This window comes from Oryctolagus cuniculus, chromosome 11 (assembly GCF_051225735.1).
Source record: "Oryctolagus cuniculus isolate XC-2025 breed Fujian yellow rabbit chromosome 11, ASM5122573v1, whole genome shotgun sequence".
NCBI lineage: Eukaryota > Metazoa > Chordata > Mammalia > Lagomorpha > Leporidae > Oryctolagus > Oryctolagus cuniculus.
The window spans coordinates 55,009,214-55,034,254 of NC_142877.1; the positions used below are offsets into that span (position 1 = coordinate 55,009,214).

Genomic DNA, 25,041 nt, shown 5'->3' on the forward strand with positions numbered 1-25,041 from the left:
TGTGTGTGTGAGGCAGGCATGGAACTGTGAACTCACACCCCAGCATGGTCACCAACTAGGGGATAGTGCTCCTGCACAGGTCCTTTTAATGTCTGTGGTTGCCCTTCAAAGCGATATTTTCCAAGGTCACTTAGGTCAACCCCCACCCTTCGGTGAGTTTATGCTGTGCATTTTGTTCCCTCTGTCTTACCTGTGTTAGAGTCACTTGCCACAGTCTCTGTTCCATTCTGGGGTTCCCTGGCTTCCTGGAGCACTCTCAAGTTCCCATGCATTGTAGGGTGCAGCTCTGTAGGCTTTTGACAGATGCGTGTGGCACCCCAGTAACATCGGGTTTCATCACCTTACAAACGTCCCTATGCAACTCTCACAGCTGCCCCCCCACCACAAACCCTGCCAGCCGCTAATCTGTTTTTCTGCCCTTTCTAGAATGGAGTCATATAATACATAGTCTTCCGCTTGCCAAAACGCGTTCAAGGCTCATCCGCATTGTTGCGGGAATCAATAACTTCTTGAACCCTTTTGTCGCTGAGTAATTTTCCGTTCTGCGGACACGCACCTCGGTCTGTTTGTTCATCTGCTCCTTAAAGACGTGCTGGCCTTTCCTGCTTTCGATGCTTGTTAAGACAGAGCTACTGTAACCATTCGTGTCTGTGTTTTTGTGTGAACAGGGTTTTCAGTCCCTTGGGGTAAACACCTAGTTGTGTGATTGCTGGGTCATGTTGTAGTTTATATATAAATTCATATATATATATATATATATATATATATATATATATATAAAGCTACCAGACTGAATTGTTAGTGTTTAAACACTATTTGGGGGTGGGGGAGCAGAGGGGATAGTTAAATAACTGCTAAGATTCAGGCTTTAAAAATGTCCAAGTAGTTATTTACGTATCTGTGTAATGTTCAGCTCACCCAGTGACTGCTGTGCCTGCAGCCTTACATTTGGGAAGTGGTGGGTGCCAGAGAGGAGCTTGCTTCAGTGTGCAAAGGGATTCGGGGTCTAATAGGACAGGTAAGTTCTTCTAAGCACAGTGGAAGCCAGGGTGCAGGACTCAGCAAGGCTATATTCTGGTTCTGTGCATCTGTTGGCTGTGGGAATGGTCATATCTAGTTGATGTGTCACCTTTAAGAAAGAGAGAGAGAGGGAGTGAGAGAATATCTACCCACTGGTTCATTCCCCAGATGGCCACAATGGCAAGAGCTGGGTCACGCCAAAGCCAGGAGCCAGGAGCCTCCTCTGGGTCTCCCACGTGGCTGCAGGGGCCTGAGCACTTGGGCCATCCTCCACTGCTTTCCCAGGTGCATTTGCAGGGAGCTAGATTGGAAGTGGAGCCTCAAACTGGTGCCTGTTAGGGATGCCGGCATTGCAGGCTGGGGCTTCAACCCGCTGTGCCACGCGCTGACCCCCATTACTTAAATTTCCAAGAGAAGAGGGCGCAGATCCTGCCACAGAGGACCAGCTTTGCTCAAGAAGCAGAAGGAGTAAGCGGCTGTGAGACAGGGCAAGGGCCATGGTTTAAGGCTGACTAGTTTGAATGCCTGCAGCCGGCTTGGGGTGGGGTGGGCAACAGGGGTCTAGGAAGAACCCACCCTTTTCGTGCGGATACACGAGGTGCACCAGAGTGTAGCCCACGGGTCTCAGGGGTGGTGTAAATGCTTTGGCCCTGTGATCAACAGATGCCAAATACGGAATCTGAGAGATTCCTTCATAGAGCTCTCCCCGCCCGCCTGCTGAATGGTTTAAAACAGCGCAGAAGCAGGATGCAGGATTGCCTGTGCGGAAGGAAGGCTCCACCCTCGGATGCGCTCATCCAGTGAGCAGGCCTAGACTGGCCAGCTGCCCCTGGGGGCTGGCAAGTTCCTGACCTCCTCTCGCTTCTTTCCCCTGCACACATTCGTGTTGGAGATGGAAGTGCCTTGTCTCCCTGTGCTGTCTCCCATCCCCCACTGCCCCACACGGCCCCCACCAGTCGCTTTCTGGATGTGTTGTTAGATTTCGAGGCGCTTCACGGTTATGGATTCGAGTTTTCACATGGGCAAAAGATATAAAGGAAAGTACGTCACTGACAGATTTCTCTTTGACAATCTGAGGGCAGATATTATACAATATCTGATACTGATACTCTGCAGATACTCAGCGCTTGTACTCAGTGTATGTAGTTTAAATCAAACCTTCGAGGACTCTTGGAAAGCAGCACATATGCAAGCGAAGGAGAAATCGGCATGCAGACTGGGAGGGTGAGGATGAGGAGGGAGATTCTGGTCTTGACCCTACAGACAATGTGGAAAACAGAAGAGGGGCATGCTGGAGGTAGGAGGAGAATACCACCATGGCAGAGGTCAAGTTGGTGCCCTTGTTACATTGCAGGTGTTCGCTGTGGCTGTATGCAACCTGCAGCTCTATACCGAAGTGGGTCACAGGCATTGTAGGTGACGACGCCCTTCAAGGTCAGGATTCTACCTACAGAGCCTCTCGCTTCTGCGGAAGGCATCCCTTAGGCTCTCGCTATCACTGACAGCGTAGTCCTTGTCAAGAGGTCTGGCTTTCGTAGCAGACAGGGCAAGCATTAGCAGTCTTTGGAGGAGGTGTGCCAACGTTTGGGTTACTTTCCATCTGGAAAGTGCAGAGGATTCTCGCTCTTGTGGGGATGCTCACGGCTGGGGGCTCAGCGACCTGCGTGCTGGCCCCAGCCGTAAATGACTGAGAGCGACTGTTTCCAAGTGGAGGAAAGAACTGAGTGTTGGTACCTGCGAGCCTGTTTCTCCCCTGAAGTAAGGGCATCTTTCTTATCCACGAGTTAACAGCAGGTTGGCTGGAAGCCACTGCCTTCCTGTTCCTCATTGGTGTAGCTGCGTATTAGTAAGTACCAGGCTGGATGATGTCTTTACCGGCAATGCACACATTATCTGCTCTGCAGAATTTCAGCCTGAGACTCTCAAACCTCCATAAACCCAGAAGCATGTGTGACAGCTGTCCGAGTGTCTGGCTCATGTGTTTATAGGATGCAGTGGCTCTCTTGTGGTTTTGGAAACTTGCCATGTGGAGCACAGTCTTGGCTATTCTTTGACCTCAAAAACCAGCATTGGACCGTGAAAGGTCACAGAGACAGATGCCGACAGAGCTGGAGGAGTGAGCTTTTTAGTGGATGCCGTGGGCTGCCTCTGGGGGTCACCGTTTCCTGTGCAGCTGCGGCAGGGGCTGGCATTTTCTTGGTGATCTGTGAGTGGCTGGACCATGGCCATCAGGGTGTCAAACTCTCAGCACCGTGGACATTTTGGGCTCGGCCATTCCTTGTTGTAGGGGGTTGCAGCATCCTGGCCTCTGCATGGGATCCCATCACGTTGGGACCTTAAAGCTGTCTGTAGACAGGGTCACAAATTCCCTGAGGGACAAACTGTTGGGCGGGGTGACTTGTACTTCGTTGGTTTACAAATGACTTCTGCCCCGGTGTCTCAGCCAGGGCCTCACTGCTTTCCTATTCAGGGAGGCTTGGGAGCCTGGAGGGTCTCCAGAATCCTTTGAGAGATGTGGGAGTGGAATGCCTAGGTCATTCCTGTGAGTGTTTGTTTATCTGCCTATTCTTGGAAGAGTTGAGTGGGAGGTGGAAAGGAAGGCTGGACAAAGCCTGAGTGAGAAACCCGGGTGGCCAGTGAGAGGGGGAAGGCCAGGCTGTAGCAGGCCGAGCCTGGAGGCCTCTTGCTGACGGCTGCCTGTCTTTGTCTTTGTGCCCCTGTCCCAAAGCTTGTGGGGGAGGAGGGAGCAGCGCCTAGGAAAATCGAAGGCTTTAATCGGAGTTTGAGTTCTGTCCGTTCTGTAGCCTAGTTTTGGTCTGGCTGAGTTCCCTAACCTCACCGTGCTATTTAAAACACTTGTTTTTGAATGGTGACAAAGCATACATAACACAGAGCGCATCACAGGGGCCATGTTGAAGGGCGGGCACAGTTTTGCGGCATTCAGTAGATTCTCTGTGTCGTACAGCCTCCGAACACTCGCATCTCCCCTAAACGACACTCTGTGCCCAGCAAGCAACAACTCCCTGGGGGACCCTGTGTGAGAGCACTCGTGGCTCTGCGTGACCGTCAGCCAGGTGCGCCGGTGTCGCAGGGGTGCGCGTGTGCTCCGCCCTCTGCTTCTCTGTTCAGTTTTTGATAGGCACTTTGGGTGGCTTCCACCTTCCGGCTGCTGTGAAGAATGCTGCCGTGGTGTTTGGTTTTGTGTTTCATTTAGAGTGGCGAAAAATAGCGCTTCCTTCCCAGGATTCTGGGCAGTGTCTGGAGACAGTGCTGGTAGACCTGCAGAGTGCTGGGCGCTGGCCCCTGTTCCTCGCCTCGTTGGGCCAGTTCCTTGCTCTCTCGCTTCCCCGGCACCTCCCTTCCCGTCTGGGTAACCAAACCCAAGCAGAGAGGGGTCGTTGATTGTTTTTTTGTTGTTACTGTTTTTCCTGCCACCACAGGTCCAGTCTAAAACTGACATTTTGCAGTGTTCTCCAAACAGGTTATTTCAAGATCAGTCCGTCTTTTTGGTAATCTGGCTTTTGTTCTAATGTTGCTTTACGCCTTCAGGTTCCCCTGGGTGGTTTCAGGCATCCTACCCCAGATCTCACCATCATACTTTTCCCTAAGATGATTTATTCCAAAACCTCACTCCCGGCAGCTCACTTGGCCCATGGTCCTGAGTTGCCATCATCTAGGGTTTTTGATTCTTCTGTTAGTCAAAAAAGGAGAAAGAGAGGGAGAGGGAGAGAGGGGGAGAAAGAGAGAGAGCGAGCGAGAGCACATTGCTGTCCCAAGGACAAGTTTCTGATACACTTGGTGGGTCTCCGTGCTCTGCGCCCCTGACCCCAGCCTTGAAGCACCAGGCTTCTTTTCTCTGTGGGGAGGCGGATTTGTGGCCAGCCCCTTTCTGTCTCTGCTGTGCCATCTGTCACAGGGGTCACTGTTCAGAGGTTGGCTCCTTTCCCACCGGGAGCAGGTTGGTCAAAACCAACAGCCATTGACAGGGACGGGTTGGGGCAGCTTTTCAGCGTGCCCCTCCCAGGCTGAATGAAGAGTTGCCATGCTTCGGAGAAGCCACGGGAGGCTGCACTTGGGAGATGCTTTCTGTCACCAAGAGCAGCTGCAGGCGGGCCCCTAAGTTGTTGGTTGGTTCCCGAGATCCAGCCACGTGTCGGCCGGGCCGTCTGTGCCCCTCTCTCCGTACCCCAGCTGCTCCTGGCCACTACAACCACTTCCTGAAGCCCCGTACAGTGCACAAAAATAAAGCAGCATCTGTGCAAATGACGGATGACGGAATTACTCAGGCCCGGCGCGTGGCAAAGACGCTAGAGCGGCGACCATGCTGACCCTCGCGCCAACAAAACCAAAAGCCCCCGAAAGTCCCCTGATGATCTTAGGTGGCAGAGACCCTGGTTTTCAAAGTCGCATTTAAAGAGATCGTGTTTCCAAGCCCCCGAGGTCCCGAGCCTGACTCACAGGGGAGCCGGCCCAATGCTGAGTCACTTAGCCGGTTCCATTCACGATCAGGTGCTTGTGCACAGCTTGGTGGCAAGGTGGGAGAGAATGACTATTTTCAAATGTTCCTTCCTGAGGTAGCATGGTCCAGAAGTGCGCCGAGAGACAGGATGCCGGTGTTCTATTCTGGGCCTGGCTGTACACCTCTCCAGCAAGATACAGTCCCGTTTCCCCCGCCCCCACCCCCTGCCCGGGTTCACATGCAAAGAGCAGGGGAAATAACAGAACCAGCCAGACACATCAAGAACACAGATGTTTAAAAAAAAAAAACTGTTTCCCCCAGAGAATAAGAGGAAGTACAGCCCCCCAATACCCCTGCCCCGCCGCTGGTTAGGGTGCCCTGCCCGGGTCGGCTCCGGTGACTTCCAAGGCTGCCCTGGTAAAACGAAGAGGACTCTGTCCCCCAGAGGTGAAGCCCAGCCCCACCCCCAGCCCCACTTTTGTCTAACCCCCTGGTGCCTCGTCCTTAGAACTGGCTGCCTGCTCTCTGCTACCCTGCCCTGTCCATGGAAACACAGGCGCAGGATGAGGGGAATAGGCGTGCATGGATCTTGAAATTTGTTGCGCTGAAAATTTCCATTTCTCTCATTCTGTATTCCTGCGCCTTCCCCGTGTGGTTCAGAGCCGCGGCTGCAGGATCAGCCCCGGGTACAAGGGGTCCTCCGAAAAACCCGTGGAAATGTGTGCTATGAAAAACCTGCTCGCGGGTGTCAAAGGCCTTTGTTTGTTTGTGTGACTGCACTAAATAAATTCATCTTTTAATTGCGTTTCCCCACGAGCATTTTGGAGTAGCTTCAGGTTACTGAAATCAGCCTGGCCCAGTGTGGGCTGTGCTGGTTTCCTTGGGGCCTCGTGGCTCCCCCTGGTGGTCGCATATCCCCGCCTTCTAGCGGGCAAGCTCAGTCCTCCGGCTCCTTGGGTACGTGGAGAGGTCGGTCTTTTCGCCCTGTATCCCACGTGCAAGGTGCAAACCTCTTCCCGCATCCATGTCTTTCTTTTCGCTGGCTTCTGAACCTCAGCGTGGTGGCATCCCCTACACTTTGCTTACAGAATTCTTTTATGTTCATTATGAAATATTTTAAGCATGTAGAAAAAAATATATAGGAAATCAGACAATATGTACTTTGGATTTTTTTTTTTTTTTTTTTTTTTTTTTTTTTGTGAGTGAAAGAAAGCTTACAAGTGCGTTTGAAGCCCTGAAGCACCGTGACCACGCCCCTGCCCAGCTCTTGGGATCAGCCCGGTTTTACCCAGGGCTCCTTGCAGACGTTTTGCCGTAGGGGGAGCTGCCCTCTGTGGCCTGTGTTCCTTGTTCTGCCTTCACAGCCCTGGCTGTGACCTCGGGTACATTGCTTCCTGACTGTGAGCTATAAGGCCCTCATCTGTGAAATGAGAATAGCTACACCTGCCAGCTGCCAGTTATTTGGGGAATCCAATAGGGTAATATATGTATATATGTACAGGTGCCTTGTAAAGCTCTGTGTTACACCTGGCGTCGCCGCCTGTGTAAAGGACACATGACAGTGTTTTACAGGTCTTGCCAGGGGTACACTGCCGAGGACAGGGTGGGGCAGAATCCCCAGGGCCTCCTCAGGTGGCTGCTTCCTGCCCCGTGTGTGTGTGTGTGTGTGTGTGTGTACACATAGACGCTTACACATGCAACTGCTGCAGGTGCTTTGAAGGTAGGGACTCGGGGAAATATTTCTTTCTCTATCTCTCTTTTACTGTTTATTGCATTTTCTTTAATTTTTTATACATTTTAAAATTTTGATTAATATAAAAAGAACAGATTTCATGTATTTCCTAGGTACAGTTGTAGGAAGATAACTGTACTTTTCCCCTTCCATCTCTTACCCTCAGTGCACCTCCATCCTTCCTTTTTTTCTTCTTTAATTTCTACAAGGCCATGCTTTCACTCCCCCTCTGTAACCCCAGGCTTAATTCACTACCAAACTTGATATTCAACAGGTAAAAAGTGGGATGGCCAGAGTTCCACAGCAGTCTAGACAAGGGCCAAACATGACAATCACATCACGAGATGTCAGTTTTAGTCCTATACATTTTATTTGGTCTTCTATATTAAATGCCACATATCAGAGAAAACATAATAGTTCTATTCTGGAGACTGGCTTATTCACTAAGCATAACGGTTTCATGGAATACTACTCAGCCATCAAAAGGATAAAATCCTGTCTTTTGCAATAAAATGGATGCAATGGCAACCATTGGTGCAGAGAAATCTCTCTCTGGAGTCCTTTCTGTAACAGCCAAGCCTCTCTGTTATTTTCTGACCTAGTCCATCTTTCAGCTGGTTTTGCACTGGAATGGCCATTTAAAAAAAATAAGTTTCTCAGTCTGTTTACTCAAAAATAAAGTTTTAAATAAGAATCTCCATCAGCTGTTTGAACAAGGAGGTTTGCTGTCACCAGGGTGCTTTGCGGAAGTTCTGTCTCTAGGTAGTCTGAGCTCATAGGACGTCCCTGTCCTCGACTCTGCCCTCTCTCTCGGCTGCAGGAGGCCTGCAGAGGGTTCTGCTGGGTCAGCGCCAGGGAAGCCTCAGCTCCTCCTCCATAGCACGCCAAGCTGAAGACAGGGCAGTTGCTGATCAGGCTGGAGAGAAAATGATGCAGGTACGCCTGTTACAGCCCAGGCTGGGAGAGTTCCGTGGCATAGGGGCTACTGTGCTGAGGTCTTGGAGTAGGAAAATGGGGCTGGATGCAAACACAGCATGGAGAGGTAGGGGTGCAGAGCCAGGGAAGGGTGCTGGGGTCGGTGAGTCAGTGACCAGGTGGTTCCCTGGGCCATGCCAACCTGACAGCCTGTTGCCACAGACAGGCAGGGTGGTGTTCTTTCCTGGGATGGGGCAGATGATGAGAAAGTAGACCAGATGTCACAGGCAATCAGGGCTTGAGGATGGGGGTCTGACTGACTGAGCTTAGCAGGGGTCTTTTGCCAAAACCAGATGCTGCAAGTGCAGAGGCGGATAGAACACAAGATTCAAGAGCCTCACCCAAGTGTAGCCATGCAAGGGATCTTCGTCCAGTCTTTTCTGTGCCGCCATGTGCAGGTTCACCAGGGGCATTCTGGGAGTCCCCGTTTATGTAAGCACTTGCATTTTCTTTTAGTTTTTTAAAAAAGATTTATTTATTTATTTATTTATTTGAAAGAGTTACAAGGAGAAGTGGATATCTATCTGCTGGTTCACTCCCCCAAATGGCCACAGTAGCCCGGTCTGGGCCAGGCCAAAGGCAAGAGCCTGAAACTACATCCAGGGCTCCCACATGGGTGGCAGGGGCCCAAGCACTTGGGCCATCCTCTGATGCCTTCCTAGGCACACTAGCAGGGAGCTGGATGGGAAGTGGAGCAGCCAGGACTCGAACCGGCGTCCATATGGGATACAGGTGCCACAGGTGGTGGCTTAATCCACTGTGCTACAGCGCCAGCAGGTGCATTTTCCTTAATTATGATACTCTGGCCTGGAGCAGAAATTGGTGAAGGTGTATTTTATTTTATTTTATTTTATAACTGTATAATTATAAGTATAATTATATTTACAAACTATGTAGTTTTATTACTTAGAATCTTTAAGACCAAGAGGAAACCCTGTAAAGTCAAGTGTAGAAATTGGGGCTGGCGCTATGGCTTAGTGAGCTAAGCCTTTACCTGCAGTGCCGGCTTCCCAGATGGGCGCTGGTTTGAGACCTGACTACTCCTCTTCTAATCCAGCTCTCTGCTTACGTACTGGGAAAGCAGTAGAAGATGGCCCAAGTGGTTGGGCCCCTGCACCCACTTGGGAGACCCAAAAGGAGTTCCTGGCTCCTGGCCTCAGATTGGCTCAGCTGTGGCCATTGCGGCCAATTGGAGAGGGAACCAGTGGATGGAAGATCTCTCTCTCTGCCTCTCTTCCTCTCTCTGTGTAACTCTGACTTTCAAATAAATAAATAAATCTTTTTAAAAAAAATACCAGGATTGATATTTTGCATCTATATAAAGTTTCAAAATAGTCCTTCAGGTTGTATGTGGATACATTTTTACATGCAAGAGAACAAGAAATACCTGCTTGAGGATAGTGGCTGAAGAGGGAGGATGGAGAGGAACTCGACCAGAAAGAATATGAGGATACTTCAAAAAGTTCATGGAAAATGGAATGAAAAGGTGTTTATTTTAGGGCAAAGAAGTTTTGACATCCATGTGTAGTTTTTCCCATGATACATATTTTTCTGAACTTCTTGAAGATACTACTGTTTTTATATCTGAAATATTTTGTAAAACAACCAATGGAAAGGATTCATTCACAATGTCAGGGGAATATCATCCCCAATTTTTTAAAGATTACAGACAAAGGAAAGAACACAGAGATATTTAACCATAGTTCCCTAATTATTAGGCCCATAGACAGTTTTGTTTTGCAAAGATACTTCAAAAGTTCCTGTGGAAATGAATTAAAAGCTAAGTTTAGGGGCTGGCTTTGTGGCATAGCAGGTAACGCCACAGGCTGCAATGACAGCATCCCATGTGGGTGCCAGTTCATGTCCTGGCTGCCTCACTTCTGTTCCAGCGCTCTGCCAATGTCTTGGGGGAAAGCAGCAGAGAATGGCCCAGGTGCCACCCACATGGGAGTCCTGGAAGAGGCTCCTGGCTCCTGGTTTTGGCCTGGCCCATCCCTGGTCATTGCAGCCATCTGGGTAGTAAACCAGCAGATGGAAGATCTGTCTCTTGTGTTCTCTCTCTCTCTTTTTCTCTCTCTCTGTAACTCTGCCTTTCAAATAAATGAATAAATAAATATTTTAAAAAGATGTTTATTTGGGTCCAAACAAAATTTTGAAACCTGCTCATGTATTTTTTATAATATACATTATCCACAAACCATTTTTTTTGGACATGCCCTTATATCTTCCAAGTTGTCTGTAATGTGTATTATTTTTATAACCAGGAAAAATGGCAATAAGTATTATTTTAAAGAGATCACAAAGTAAGACCATAAAGTAGTACTGCAGGCTGTTCAGAGGGTTTCTCTGCATATGGGACTGAGAATATTTTATGATGACCTTAACTGGCTTCCATTTTCAGATACTTTAATCCTAGGGATGATTTTTTTTTTTTAATTTTTTTTTTGACAGGCAGAGTGGACAGTGAGAGAGAGAGACAGAGAGAAAGGTCTTCCTTTGCCGTTGGTTCACCCTCCAATGGCCGCCGCGGCCGGTGCGTGGCGGCCGGTGCACTGCACTGATCCGATGGCAGGAGCCAGGTACTTATCCTGGTCTCCCATGGGGTGCAGGGCCCAAGTACTTGGGCCATCCTCCACTGCACTCCCTGGCCACAGCAGAGAGCTGGCCTGGAAGAGGGGCAACCAGGACAGAATCCGGCGCCCCGACCGGGACTGGAACCCAGTGTGCCGGCCCCGCAAGGCGGAGGATTAGCCTAGTGAGCCGCGGCGCCGGCCGCCTAGGGATGATTTAATGTTCTCTTTGCATTTTAAACTTTTTGTTGTTTTTTTAAAGGCTCAGGAAATAAACAGCCAGATTTTTAAATCCAAAAAATGATGTTCAGTATTACATAAAGTCATGTTGAGACATAGTGATTTTCTTTATTTTTTTCTAAGATTTCTTTATTCATTTGAAAGGCAGAGTTACAGAGAGGCAGAGGCAGAGGCAGAGGCAGAGAGAGAGAGAGAGAGAGAGGTGTCTTCCATCTGCTGGTTCACTCCCCAGATGGCTGCAGTGGCCAGAACTGTGCTGATCTGAAGCCAGGAGCCAGGAGCTTCTAGGTCTCCCATGTGGTACAGGGGCTCACCTGTTGGGACCATCCTCTGCAGGCTTCGCAAGCACATCTGCAGGGAGCTGGATTGTAAATGGAGCAGCCAGGGACTCAAACCCATACTCACGTGGGATGCCTGTATCACAGACAGTGGCTTAACCCATGGTGCCACAACATTGGCCTCAGTACCCCTTGTACAGGGAAATATACTCCCCACCCCCAACTCACAGGCCCCTGCCTCTGATTCTGAGTGATGTGAGTCCCTAGGGCCTGTCCTTGTGCTGTCGTGTGCTGTGCAGTGTCTGGCTGGCTGTGCATCTGTCTTGCCTGGGCTTGAAGCCCCGGAAAGCTGGGATGCAGGCGTTCAGTACATCACTGAGTCAGTCCTCAGTACCCAGCACAATGTCTGTCACATAGGAAGCTCCATGAATGAACAAGCGAATGAATGAGAAGGTCGTGACCGAATGGACATTCTGGAAACTGAGTCATCTGATGGGAAAAGTCAGGTTTTCCATTCATAGGTACGGGAAAGGTAATTATGTTGAGTAATAAGATGTGAGTAATTCTCCCTGGAACTGTTCAGTGAAGAAATGAAAAGCTAGAGCTTTGGATGCCAATGCTTGATAGAGGTGATGAATGAGGAGATGGAGAAATGAAGAAAGCATACATAAGATTGAGAGAAATGGCGATTTTTAAACATTTGTTGATTCATCTGATATAAGTAGTGTTTTAGGCTGGTGCCGCGGCTCACTAGGCTAATCCTCCGCCTACGGTGCCGGCACCCTCGGTTCTAGTCGTGGTTGGGGTGCTGGATTCTGTCCCGGTTGCTCCTCTTCCAGTCCAGCTCTCTGCTGTGGCCTGGGAAGGGCAGTGGAGGACGTTCCAAGTGCTTGGGCCCTGCACCCTCATGGGAGACCAGGAGGAAGCACCTGGCCCCTGACTTTGGATCGGCGCAGTGCACCAGCCGTAGCAGCCACTTGGGGGGTGAACCAACGGCAAAGGAAGACCTGTCTCTCTGTCTCTCTCACTGTCTAACTCGGCCTGTCAAAAAAAATAATAATAAAATAAGTGGTGTTTTAAAATCTTGCTTTAGTGGTAGGATTTCTTAATATTAGCGAAGTCTGGTCAGTTTTGTGACTAGTTTCAAGTTGACAAAACAGAAGTCGTGAAGTCATACGCAGTTCCTGTTGTACCCGGACCCAGCTTCCCCTGGTATCAGCATCTTAGTCCAAGTGTCTGCCATGGCAGGCGAGCCTCGCCAGCTCTCTCTGATGTGCACGTAGAGAAATGCAGACGCCGTGAACGTGTGGCTGCATGCAGTCCAGTGCACAGCAGCCCAGCAGCCGCCCTGCCCTGCTCTGCTCTGCTCACTCCCTGTCCTAGTGGGTAGCCATTGTCCCGAGCATGCGGTTTTTCCCATAGTACAGTTTTCTGGAATGCCTTAGCCTATCAGGTGTGAGTCAGCCATCTTCCACCTGGTGATCTGAATGAAGCCATGGCAACCGGAGCCCAGTGGGACCACCCCGTGTTATTGACAACCAGTATCATCGGGTAACCTTCATCACAGAGATCTTAGACAGTGGTTGTGAGGACAGGCGAAGAACAAAAGAACAGAAATTGATGAACATAGTTGCTCTGAGCCCTGGTCCTCTTGGATGTTGAAGATCTCAAAGTAGTTACATTGTTTTTTTTTTTTTTTTTGACAGAGTGGACAGTGAGAGAGAGACAGAGAGAAAGGTCTTCCTTTTGCCGTTGGTTCACCCTCCAATGGCCGCCGCGGCCGGCGCGCTGCGGCCGGCGCACCGCGCTGATCCGATGGCAGGAGCCAGGAGCCAGGTGCTTCTCCTGGTCTCCCATGCGGGTGCAGGGCCCAAGCACCTGGGCCATCCTCCACTGCACTCCCTGGCCACAGCAGAGAGCTGGCCTGGAAGAGGGGCAACCGGGACAGAATCCGGCGCCCCAACCGGGACTAGAACCCGGTGTGCCGGCGCCGCTAGGCGGAGGATTAGCCTAGTGAGCCGCGGCGCCGGCCAGTAGTTACATTGTTGTGTAAGAGATGCAGGAGTCAGCTTGCTTTCTGGTGTGGCCGTTGTCTTACTTGAGACAGTAGCTGGATGCATGCTTTGATTCATGCCACACACACTCGCCCAGCAGCCTGCTGTGTTCCTCTCTGTTGGCAGAGTGCGATGCAAGGCAGAGACTTGTGAAGATGTACTTATTTTACCCTTAAGGCACGTATGATCGCACAAGGAAAATGAAACCCATCAACACAAAACTGTGCTTTAAAGTAATATGGGGACGGGGGTAGAACAGCCACCCCGAGCAGGGATGGGCACCATAGCATTCTGGGCCAGGGGAATGGCACACCAGAGCAGAGGCGGGTAGCGGGTAAAGCCACTGCCTGAAGCACTGGCATCCCGTATGGAAAGCGATTCAAGTCCCAGCTGCTCCACTTCCCATCCAGCTCTCTGCTGTGGCCCGGGAAGGCAGTGGAGGATGGCCCAAGTGCTTGGGCCCCTGCACCCGCGTGGGAGACCTCGAGGAAGCTCCTGGCTCCTGGCTTTGGATCAGCACAGCTCCAGCCATTGTGGCCATTTGGGGAGTGAACCAGTGGATGGAAGACTACCTCTGTCTCTTTGTAACTTTGCCTTTCGAATAAATAAAATAAATCTTTAAAACAAAACAAAAAACAAATAGGCACTGCTGAGATAGTTCTGGTTGCTTCTAAAAGGACAGGTGCTTTTTAAAATTTTATTTTATTTATTTGATAGACTTACAGAGAGAGGTAGAGACAGAGAAAGAGAGAGGTCTTCCATCTGCTGTTTCACTCCCCAGATGGCCACAACAGCTGGAGCTGCACCAATCCAAAGCCAGGAGACAGGAGCTTTTTTCTTGGTCTCCCACACAGGTGCAGGGACCCAAGCACTTGGGCCATCTTCTGCTGATCTGAGAGCTGGATCGGAAGTGGAGCAGCCAGGACTCGAACCGGCGCCCATATGGGATGCCGGCACTTCAGGTGAGGGCTTTAACCCACTGTGCTGCACTGAGGGAGAAGCAGAAACGGGGATTCCAATGCCCATAGGCGGCCACATGCTGGTGTAACTCAGACGGAACAAGAACTTTGTAAGCTGCCTTGCTTTTGTCTTAAGGCATTGTTACAATAGAACAGCCACAAATGTAAATATTCACTCTCTTTCTAACTCCTTTTCTTGTTCTAATTCAGTTCCAAAAGACATAATGAATTCTGTAGCTCTTTATTGGAGGATTCTCACTACATTGGACAGTGTTCTTGCAGACTTGCTAAAAGGACTTTCCACTGTGCTGGATAGCGGCCATCTCATCTTCTCTCTCTCTTTTTTTATTTAAAGATTTACTTATTTATTTGAAAGGCAGAGGCAGAGAGAGAGAGGTTTTCCATCCACTGGTTTACTCCCCAGATGGCCAAAACAGCCAGAGCTGCGCTGATCTGAAGCCAGGAGCCAGGAGCTTCTTCCGGGTCTCCCACATGGGCGCAGGGGCCTAAGGTCCTGAGCCATCTTCTACTGCTGTCCCAGGTCACAGCAGAGAGCTGGATCAGAAGAGAAGCAGCTGGCACTAGAACCGGCACCCATATGGGATGCCGGCACTGCAGGCGGTGGCTTTACCTGCCATGCCACAGCACCGGCCCCCCATCTTCTCTTTTCTCTTTCTCCTCTCTGTCTCCAGAACTCCTTTACATCTCTTGGGCCACACTCTCCTGCGTTCTTAGGTGTTTAACTACCTGTCGTCATCATCTGTATTACTATAAAGAGAGCTTTCTGCTTTGCTCTCCACCCGTCATTCTGTTCAGCTGCAGGCAGAGGTGGCTTGGTCTCAGAAGGAGGGGAAATCTCTTTCCTTGGCAAATGGGATAGGGGGCTGCCAGTGTCACTGGCTGTTTTGCACTAGGAAGTCAGTTGGCCTCATTAACCCAGGACAGCTTTTATTCTGTGAAGTCTGACCTAGGAATATTTGCTCTTTTGCAACTCACCAGCGAGGACGAGATGAGGCAAAGCATAAGAAAATACTCTGTAAATGTCAAAGCGCTCTACAAATATGAGGTGGCATTAATTTGTAGGCTCAGCAACTATTTGCAGAGTTTGTCACTCTGTCAACTGCAGCCTCCCAAGTTCCTTGCAAGCCCAAAATCTTGTTTGGGAAAGATCTGCCCTGGTATTTTTTTCTTTAAGCGTGGCCGACCCCAGGGAACTTCCTGCTGGGAACTTCCCTGATGTGCACAGCCTGGTGGCGGCAGGTTTCATGTTCACATGTGTGTAGCTCTCCTGTCTGTGCCTCCATGTAACCCTGGGAGGCGGGTGATTTTATTACCCTGTGGATGAAGATGTAGCTCAGGCTGGAGTCACCGCATGCGAGTACCCCAGCAGCTGCCTGGGGCACCTGTCTGCCCTTGCTCTGTATAGCCCCATGCAAGGTGAGCTCTGAGTTTGGCCAGTACCTGGTGGGGGCTGGGTCCTGTGGTCACAGTGTGTGCATGCGTGCACACGCTTGTGTTGGCGAATGAGGAGCAGTACCCCACTCTTCGCTGCTCTGCAGCCTGGGGGCTCCCAGCTTAGAGTCTGGAGCTCCACACCACTGTCTGGCCTTACACTGGGCTCGGTGTCTTCTGCCAGGGAAGCAACTGTGTGTTGCCCGAGGGACAGGCAGGTGAAAGGCTATGGTTTTCAGAGGAATCACAGCAGACCCCCCCCGCCATACTCACCCAGACCCCAGACCATTGCTGCCGGGGTGGCCCATGGCATTCTTTCCTCTCCTGTGCAGGACTGGCTTCAGGGCTGCCTTGGGAGGAGCCCAGTGGGCTTCAGGCCCCAAGCCACCTGGTCTCTCGCGTGTGTAGAGGAAGCCAAGCACTACATTATCTATTGACATTCTGTGTGCAATTTCCTTTGGAAAAAGACTTGTGGCAACTGAGAACAAGAGCGCTTGAAACTTTGAGTGCCGGCTTCCCAGCCATCCGACGTGGAGAGCTGCTCTATAGCGTGACTTCGGTGAGTGGGACCTGGTGTTCGCGTCTGAATTCTAAGCTTTCCACTGCCTCCGTGAGCACGAGTTCTTGGTCATGCTGCTAGGGTCAGCTGTAGGGCACTGGAACCTTCGGTTCGCCTCCATCCTTTATTCAGCACACAATTCCGTGATGATAGGCTTTGCCTCAGTGCGTCACTCTTCCTGATTAAGCCTCTATAGTGTTTCTTAAAAGATTTATTTATGTATTTGAAAGGGGGAGAGGGAGAACGGGAGGCAGGGAGGGAGAGAGAGCAAGAGAGATCTTGCATGTGCTGGTTCGGTCCACAAACGCCCACAATTGCCGGGGCTGGGCCAAGCTGAAGCCAGGAGCCAAGAGCTCCATCCGGTCTCCCACGTGTGTAGAGGAACCCAAGCACTCAGGCCCATATCTGCTGCCTCCCAGGTGCATTAGGAGGAAGCTGGCTCAGAAGTGGGGCAGCCAGGACTCGAGCCTGCGTCCTGATACTGGCTACAGGTGTCCCCGTCAACAGCTTCACCCCCACTGTAGCACAGCACCCACCCCCAGCCTCTGTAGGTTTTGGACCTCGGTAAGCTCAGAGACATCTCCTTTGCCAGTCTTGAGGACAACTAATACGTCTAGCTTGATGGACTCAGTCAGAGCTGGGAGGGAGGGAGGGAGCATAGCCTGCAGCCAGGCAGCAGGAACTTGAAGCCCAGGTGTGACCTCGAGCGAACTGTCCAGCTTCCTTGTGCTGGTTTCTCACCAGTGACCTGGCCTTGAGGAGTCACTGGGAGGATCAGAGACTGCTGTTGCGCTCTTGGAACTGTCCCCAGCAGGCAGTCAGCGCCCGTGTTAACCACTGCAGGAAGCATTCCCGTTAGTTATTAACACCCACTTCATAGGCATCGTCTGTGACACTCAGACAACGACATGAAGACTTCACAAATTTTATCTAATTTGGCCCCCCAGGCACCCAGCTGATAGATTGCAGGGCCATCTCTACAAATCCTATCACCGACCTGCCTCCCTCTTTTTGTAAATAAGGCCACAGTTTGGGTGGGTGAGTCAATTTATGAAGGGCCACATTGGGGCCAGCGCGGTGGTGCAGCCAGTTAACACCCTGGCCCGAAGCGCCGGCATCCCATGGGCACCAGTTTGAGGCCTGGCTGCTCCGCTTCTGATCCAGTTCTCTGCTATAGCCTGGGAAAGCAGTGGAAGACGGCCCAAGTGCTTGGGTCCCTGCACCCATGTGGGAAACTCAGAAGAAGCTCCTGGCTCCTGGCTTTGGATCTGTGAAGTTCTGACCGTTGCAGCCAACTGGGGAGTGAACCAGCGGATGGAAGACCCCCCCCCCACCTCTCTCTCTCTCTTTCTCTCTCTCTGTCTCTCCTCTCTCTGTGTAACTCTGACTTTCAAATAGATAAATAAATCTATTTGAACAGCTATTGGAACAGCTATGACTTGAACCAATGCCCGTATGGGATGTGGCACTGCAGACGGCGGCTTTACCCGCTACGCCACAGCGCTGGCTCCTGATGTCTTAAATTTAAACAGGCTGGGGCCAGCATCATGGCATAGCAGGTAAAGCTGCCAGCATCCCATATGGGCACCAGTTCATATCTTGGCTGCTCTACTTCCTGTCCAGCTCCCTGCTGATGGCCTGGGAAAAGCAGCATAAGATGGCTCAAATCCTTGGGCCCCTGCCACATGGGAGACCCGGATGAAGCTCCTGGCTCCTGGCTTTGGCCTGGCCCAGCCCTAGCTATTGCAGCCATCTGGAGAATGAACCAGCAGATGGAAGATCTCTCTGTTGCTGTCTCTGTCTCTGTAACTCTTTCAAGTAAATAAAAAATAAGTAACTTTTTTAAAAACTAAGTCTATAGCGGCTACTTGGGGGGTGAACCAACGGAAAAAAGGAAGACCTTTCTCTCTGTCTCTCTCTCTCTCTCTCTCTCTCTAACTCTGCCTGTCCAAAATAAATAAATAAAGTAAGTCTATAGCTAGGGTGATGTCAGCTGTCCAAGACCGTTGTATTGGAGATTGTGAAGCCTCAGAGAAGCATATGGCCTAGAGTCTTGCTAATCACAGGAAGCAGAAAGCTCACAGTCTTCTCTCTAGTCAAGTCTGAGGATGGCAGACTTAAGCCCAGCTGTGAAATCACGTGACTTCTGAACTCCACACACTTTGCAAAAAGTATATGTGGACTGGGACCGGTGCTGTGGCTCAGCAGGTTAATCCTCCGCCTATGGTGCCAGCATCCCATATGTGCGCCAGTTCTAGTCCTGGCTGCTTCTCTTCCTATCCAGCTCTCTGTTATGGCCTGGGAAAGCAGTAGAGGATGGCCCAAGTCCTTGGGCCCCTGCATGGGAGACCCGGAAGAAGCTCCTGGCTCCTGGCTTTGGATCAGCGCAGCTCCAGCCATTGCGGCCATTTAGGGAGTGAAGCAGTGGAGGGAAGACCTCTCTCTGTCTCTCCCTCTCACTGTCTGTAACTCTACCTCTCAAATAAATAAAACAAAAGTAATGTGACCCTGTGTGGTTACTGGCATCGAAAGCCAGACTGGTGTCCCTGGTTGAAGAGTCTGCTTTATGCCTAGCCAGTGTCTCCACTGTGTCTCTTTTCTCTGAAAGAGTCAAGTCCTCTTTGCTCCTCAGTTGAACTTGGCAGGTGCGTGTCTCATGCACTCCACATCTTGCCCGTGTTTGTCTTTCTTACATGTGGTATACTGATGCTTCCTACCCATGTTTGGATTTTCCGTAGCAGCTGGGAAATGAACGCTTTTAAAACTGGTATTTAATGTACCCCTTCCACATGTTAGGTGTGTTTTAAGCCCTGCACTTTCTTGTCGGTTAAGTAGTTTTCATGGTCCCTGTCCAGTTGGGGCGAAATGCAAAACCGTTGGATTTTTGGCCTGAATCTGAATGTCTGACCCAAATCATATATTCAGTGGCCTTATGCTGAGTAACTGTGTTCAGCTGTGGAGGGAAAAAGTGGCATGGCATCCCAGATGTGTCAGTTTCCTCTGCTTCAGTTGCAATTAGGGGCATCATAGTCGGCGAGTACATCCAGCTATTCCTTTCGACAGAGAGAATTTTTCTTCCTCCTAGTCCCACCGTGCACCGTGAGTGCTTCTGGGGGAACACACGGAGTAAGAGTTTCTCAGCCAGGTTCCAGAGTGGTTCAGACGTTTCAGAGAAAATGCAGTGTCCTCAAAGTTCTGCTCCTCCCAGGAGCATGAGCACCTGCCGGTTGTCTAATGTTAAACTTGAACATGGTGGAGTGGAAAACAGGACGCCTTGGGCTCTGGTCTCATTCCACAGGGAGGGGAGCAGGAGACCATGTGGTGGGGAGGAGAGGCCCAGTGTCACAGCAAGGCAGGCACAGAGAGTTGAGGGTAAGCCCTCATGTGCATGCTGGCACTGGGGAAAAATGAAACAGAGAACCACTCGTCATGAAAGCAGAGCCCTTTGCTGTTGGATTCATCCGTGTCCAGCTGGTCTGTTTGGCTCAGGACTTTTCAGAACTTTCTAGCAGCCCGGGTTGGTTATTCTGGGACTAGTGTTCCCAGGAACACCTCAGGGAGTACGACATTAGTCTGTGGGACACCACTAACAGGTTTCAACCAAAGCGCCAATTGGTCGGAATCACTCACACACCTTAGAAAAAATCTCCCCTTGGGGCAGATAGACAGAAAGGAAATGAAACTGGAGGCAGCGACACTAGTTAGATGGTTGCTATGGCAGCTACACAAGAAGTGACAGGACTCAGGACCGGTGGGCAGGCTTTTTCTGGAAGGGGTCAGATGGGATGCGTTTTTGGTTTTGTGGGCCTTACAGCCTCCGTGGTAACTGCTCAGCCTCGCCACCGCAGCGCAGAAGCAGGCATGGATGCCATGTAAAGAAACAAGTGTGGGCTGGTGCCACGGCTCACTAGGCTAATCCTCCGCCTGTGGCGCCAGCACCCTGGGTTCTAGTCCCGGTTGGGGCATTGGATTCTGTCCCAGTTGCTCCTCTTCCAGGCCAGCTCTCTGCTGTGGCCCGGGAAGGCAGTGGAGGATGGCCCAAGTGCTTGGGCCCTGCACCCACATAGAAGACCAGGAGGAAGCACCTGGCTCCTGGCTTCGGATCGGCACAGCGCACCGGCCGTAGTAGCCACTTAGGGGGTGAACCAATGGAAAAGACCTTTGTCTGTCTGTCTCTCACTGTCCACTCTGCCTGTCAAAAAAAGAAAGGAAGGAAGGAAGGAAGGAAGGAAGGAAAGGAAGGAAAGGAAGGAAAGGAAGGAAAGGAAGGAAGGAAGAAAGAAAAGAAAGAAAGAAAAGAAAGAAAGAAAGAAAGAAAGAGAAAGAAAAGAAAAGAAAAGAAAAGAAAAGAAAAGAAAAGAAAAGAAAAGAAAAGAAAAGAAAAGAAAAGAAAAGAAAAGAAAAGAAAAGAAAAGAAAAGAGAAAAGAAAAGAAAAGAAAAGAAAGGAGCGTGGCCGGGATCTAGGGAGACCTGATGCGCAGGGTTCTGGAGATCAAGTGGCAGGTATGATCCTAACCAGGATCAAGGAAGCTAGTGAAAAATTGAGAATAGAGGGTCTGGCGCTGTAGCATAGTGGGTAAAGCCGCCTCCATGCAGTGCTGGCATTTCATATGGGCACCGGTTCAAGACCCGGCTGCCCCACTTCAGATTCAGCTCTCTGCTATGGCCTGGGAAAGCAGTAGAAGATGGCCCAAGTCCTTAGACCCCTGCACCTGCGTGGGAGACCCAGAAGAAGCTCCTGGCTCCTGGCTTCGGATCGGTGCAGCTCTGGCCGTTGCAGCCAATTGGGGAGTGAACCAGCGGATGGAAGACCTCTCTCTCTCTCTGCCTCTCATTCTCTGTGTAACTCTGACTTTCAAATAAATAAATAAATCTTTAAAAAAAAATGAGAATAGATGCAGAGGCAGCACCTGGGATATAAAGCAAGAAGTTCATGTGGCCTTGAGGAAGAGCTGAGACACATGGGAAGCAAGTCAGATTTGTAGGGAAGAACAGTGGTGACAAGGGTGGTACAGTAGAGGACGGGTTGTAGCATCTGCAGGGTCAGGGTGGCAGGTGTGGCCACATCACACCTGGGAAGCAGAAAGGGTGGCCAGTGCTTGTGTGCACTTAATAGGGTGGAAACCTTTGAGCCAACGGCACCTGCTCAGAGAAAACTTTTGGGTTTATTTAAAAACGTTATAATCATTGGTTCTTACTTCATTTAGGTAGGATATGTTCTTTTTTAAAAGAGAGAGAGAGAGAGAGAGAGAGAGAGAGAGAGAGAGATTCTGTCCACTGGTCCACTTCCCAAGGGGCTGCAATAACCAGGATGGGCCAGGCTGAAGCCAAGAGCCTGGAACTCCATCCCCATATACCATATGGATAGCAGGGGCCCAAGCACCCAGGCCATCTTCCGCTGAGTTTAGAGGCACAATAGCAGGAAACTGGGTCAGAAGTAGAGCAGCCAGGGCATGAACCGGCACTCACGTGGGATGCTGGCATCCCAGGCAGCAGCTTGACCTGCTACACCACAGTGCCAGCCTCCTAAGCAGGACAACTTCTTGCCCAATAATTAGTATGTTTAGATCAAAATATCTATACTCAAAGTATAAGAGGTTCACAGGGATTTCCTGATAGAATTACTTATATGGTTGACTTGTGTTGATATCCACGCTGGGCTTCTATCCAACACCCTTCGCAGGAAGATCTGTTCCTGAATGAACCAGGAGTTGACTGTCTCAAAAGGGCTCGGGAGAGACTGAGTTCATGGGAATCAGAGGCAAGTGGGTGAGCTTTTGGTAGATTTGGTGGAGGTGAGGTGAGGGATGTGAGAAGTCAGAAGTGACCTCAGCCGGGGGCAGGCCATCATGACCGAAGACTGCGTGGGAACTCTTGGTGAGGGCGAGCCCCCAGGATCCGGGAACAGGGAGAGGCTTCAGGCTGCAACCCCTCGTGTTTAAAATGGTTAAAGTCAGACTTCGGCAAAATTGTTTTGATTTCCATTTCTAGAACTGTTACAGGTTTTCCAAAATGAAATATGTAAGTGACAAAGTAGGAAACTGGCAGGCCAGCGTCCCGGTGTCGTTGGAAGAAGGCGGCTTGGGGAGTGGGGGGCGGTGCAAAGGCTCCATATGCCTGCTCTTCTCTCTCCTCCTAGGAGAGGAGCCGCCCACCTCCTCCCAGCTCAGAGCCGCTCCTCTGGCTAATTCCAAATGAGTTAACAGATCACATGCAAAGAGCTGGCTTGCAGGCTCCAGTCCTGTACCAAGCTTCCTCTCTTCTGGTTCCCCTAAGCTTTAGAGCCACCTGTCCTGCTGCCCATAGGGTGTAGCAAAGCGCCTCACACGCAACCCCACCCCGAGCAATCATCACCTTAGCCCCACGTCTCGGCCCCCATCTTGGAGAACTGCATTGCTGTGCATCTGCTCGTAGGGGACAGAAATCCGAGTGTCTGTCTTGACTCTGTCCTGCCGCCCTCCCACCATCAGCTGGCCTGCAGGATGGTTCAGAGCAGCACACCTGCAGCTGCCGAGGGGCCACACCGGTCTCCTGCACACTTGCTCCTCTCCTGCTCCACTCCACTCCGCCCACTCATTCAAACACTGTAGCTAGAACAACCTCCCACAGGTGTAGCTTTGGTCCAGCCGTGGCAACAGGACTCTGCATTTCTGACATGGTCCCTGCTCGCCTGTTGGGTGACTCTCTGAAGCCCACATCCCCTGTGCCATCAGCGCCTAAGTGGCTTGATCTCCGATCTCCGACGTGTGCACTTCCTCCTCTGCGAAGCTCCGCTGGTTCCTTGCCATCCCCACTCCACCTGCCCGGCCTTCAGGCCTTGGGTAGATGGTTCCCTTCTCTGGGAAAGCCTTCCCTGCCCTCTTCCCCCAGACGAGCTCAGGTGTCTTGTCGTGTGTTCCTGTGGAAGCTGATTGTGCTTATTGGAGGATGTAGCATGTTGCACTTTGCCTGTTTGTCTCCTACCCCCAAGAAGACTGCAAACAGGCATGAACTGCCTCATTCATCAGAGTGTAGCTTCTGGCATATACGAGAAAGCATAGCAAGGTTTTCTTCTCTCTCTTAAAAAGTATGGTATTTACACTTAACTTAAAATTTGCCACCTTGGCCATTTTTTAAAAAAGATTTATTTATTTATTTGAAAGAGTAACATAGAAGGAGAGGCAGAGAGAGAGAGGTCTTCTGAGGCCAGGAGTCAGGAGCTTCTTCCAGGTCTCCCACGCAGGTGCAGGGGCCCAAGGACTTGGACCATCTCCTACTGCTTTCCCAGGCCATAGCAGAGAGCTGGATCGGAAGAGGAGCAGCCAAGACTCGAACCAGCACCCATATGGAATGCCAGCACTGCAGGCAGCGGATTTACCCACTATGCCGCAGCACCGGCCCTGTGCCTTGGCCAATTTTACACGTACAGTTCCGTGGTATTAACTTACACATACATTGCTATGCAGCTATCATCTCTGGAACTTTCTCAGCCCACACTGACACCCATGAAACTCTTCCTCCCTGCTGCTTCTCCCCTGCACCTGTAACACTCTTCTGTCCCCACATATGGGACGACTGCTCTAGGTGCCTCTTATCAGCAGGATTATTCAGTGTTTGTGCTTTGTGTCTGGTTTCTTCCACTTAGTACCTTTTCGAGGTTCATTCATGTCGTAGCATGTGTTAGAATTTCCTCCTTTTTTTTTAGAGAGAGAGATTTATTTACTTATTTGAAAGTGTTAGAGGGAGAGAGAGAGTGAGTGAGAGCGAGCGAGAATACCCCTATCTGCTGGTTCATTCCCCAGATGGCTGCAATAGCTGGGGTTGGGCCAGGCTGAAGCCAGGAGCCAAGACCTTTATCCAGGACTTGTACGTAGGGGGCAGGAGCCCAAACACTTGGACCATCTCCCACTGCTCTTCCCAGGCATTAGTCCGGAGGTGGATCTAGGGTGGAGCAGCCAGGATGCAAACCAGTGCCCACATGGAATGCCGACATTGCAGGTGGCGGCTTTCCCCGCTACACCACAACGCTGGCCCCCAGAAGTTGCTTGCTTTGTAAGGTTCCATTGTTTGTACATACCACATCTTACATATGTATGAATTTCAAAAGGTTTTAGCACCAGGAGAAATTTGTCTTTTCATTGCATTTCGTGCAAATGTTTTGAAGTACCCTTAGATTTATCAACACTCATGGACATTTGGCTTGTTTTTACCTTTTGGCTGTTTTGAGTAATTCTACTGTAGGAACAGGGGAACGCGAGCATCTTAAGCCCCTGCTTTCTGTTCATCTGGGTGTGTATGTAAAGGTGGAATTGCTGGATCTTGTGGTAATTATGTGTTTAATAGTTTAGGGGAACTGCCATACTCTTTTCTGTAACAACTACACCATTTACATTCCCACCGTCATTGCATTAGGCTTATAATTTTTTAAAAAGATTTTTTATTATTTTTATTTGAGAGATAATTACAGAGAGGGAGAGACAGAGTGAAAGGTCTTCTCTCCACTGGTTCACTCCCCCAAATGGCCACAATGGCCAGAGCTGAGCCAATGCGAAGCCAGGAGCCAGGAGCTTCCTCTGTGTCTCCCACACGGGTGCAGGGACCCAAGGACTTGGGCCATCTTCCACTGCTTTCTCTGGCCATAGCAGAGAGCTGGATCGGAAGTGGTACAGCCAGGACTTGAACCGGTGCCCATATGGGATGCTGGCACTACAGTTATAGGCTTTACCCGCTACACAACAGTGCTGGCCCCAGAGTTACAATTTT

General features: G+C 50.5%; 1 protein-coding gene across 9 annotated transcripts in view; it reads left to right on the top strand.

Annotated features, from left to right (window-relative positions):
- Positions 1-25,041, top strand: part of SCN8A (sodium voltage-gated channel alpha subunit 8) — a 168,672-nt gene that overhangs the window by 32,205 nt on the left and 111,426 nt on the right. The gene's annotated exons all lie outside the window — the stretch shown is intronic.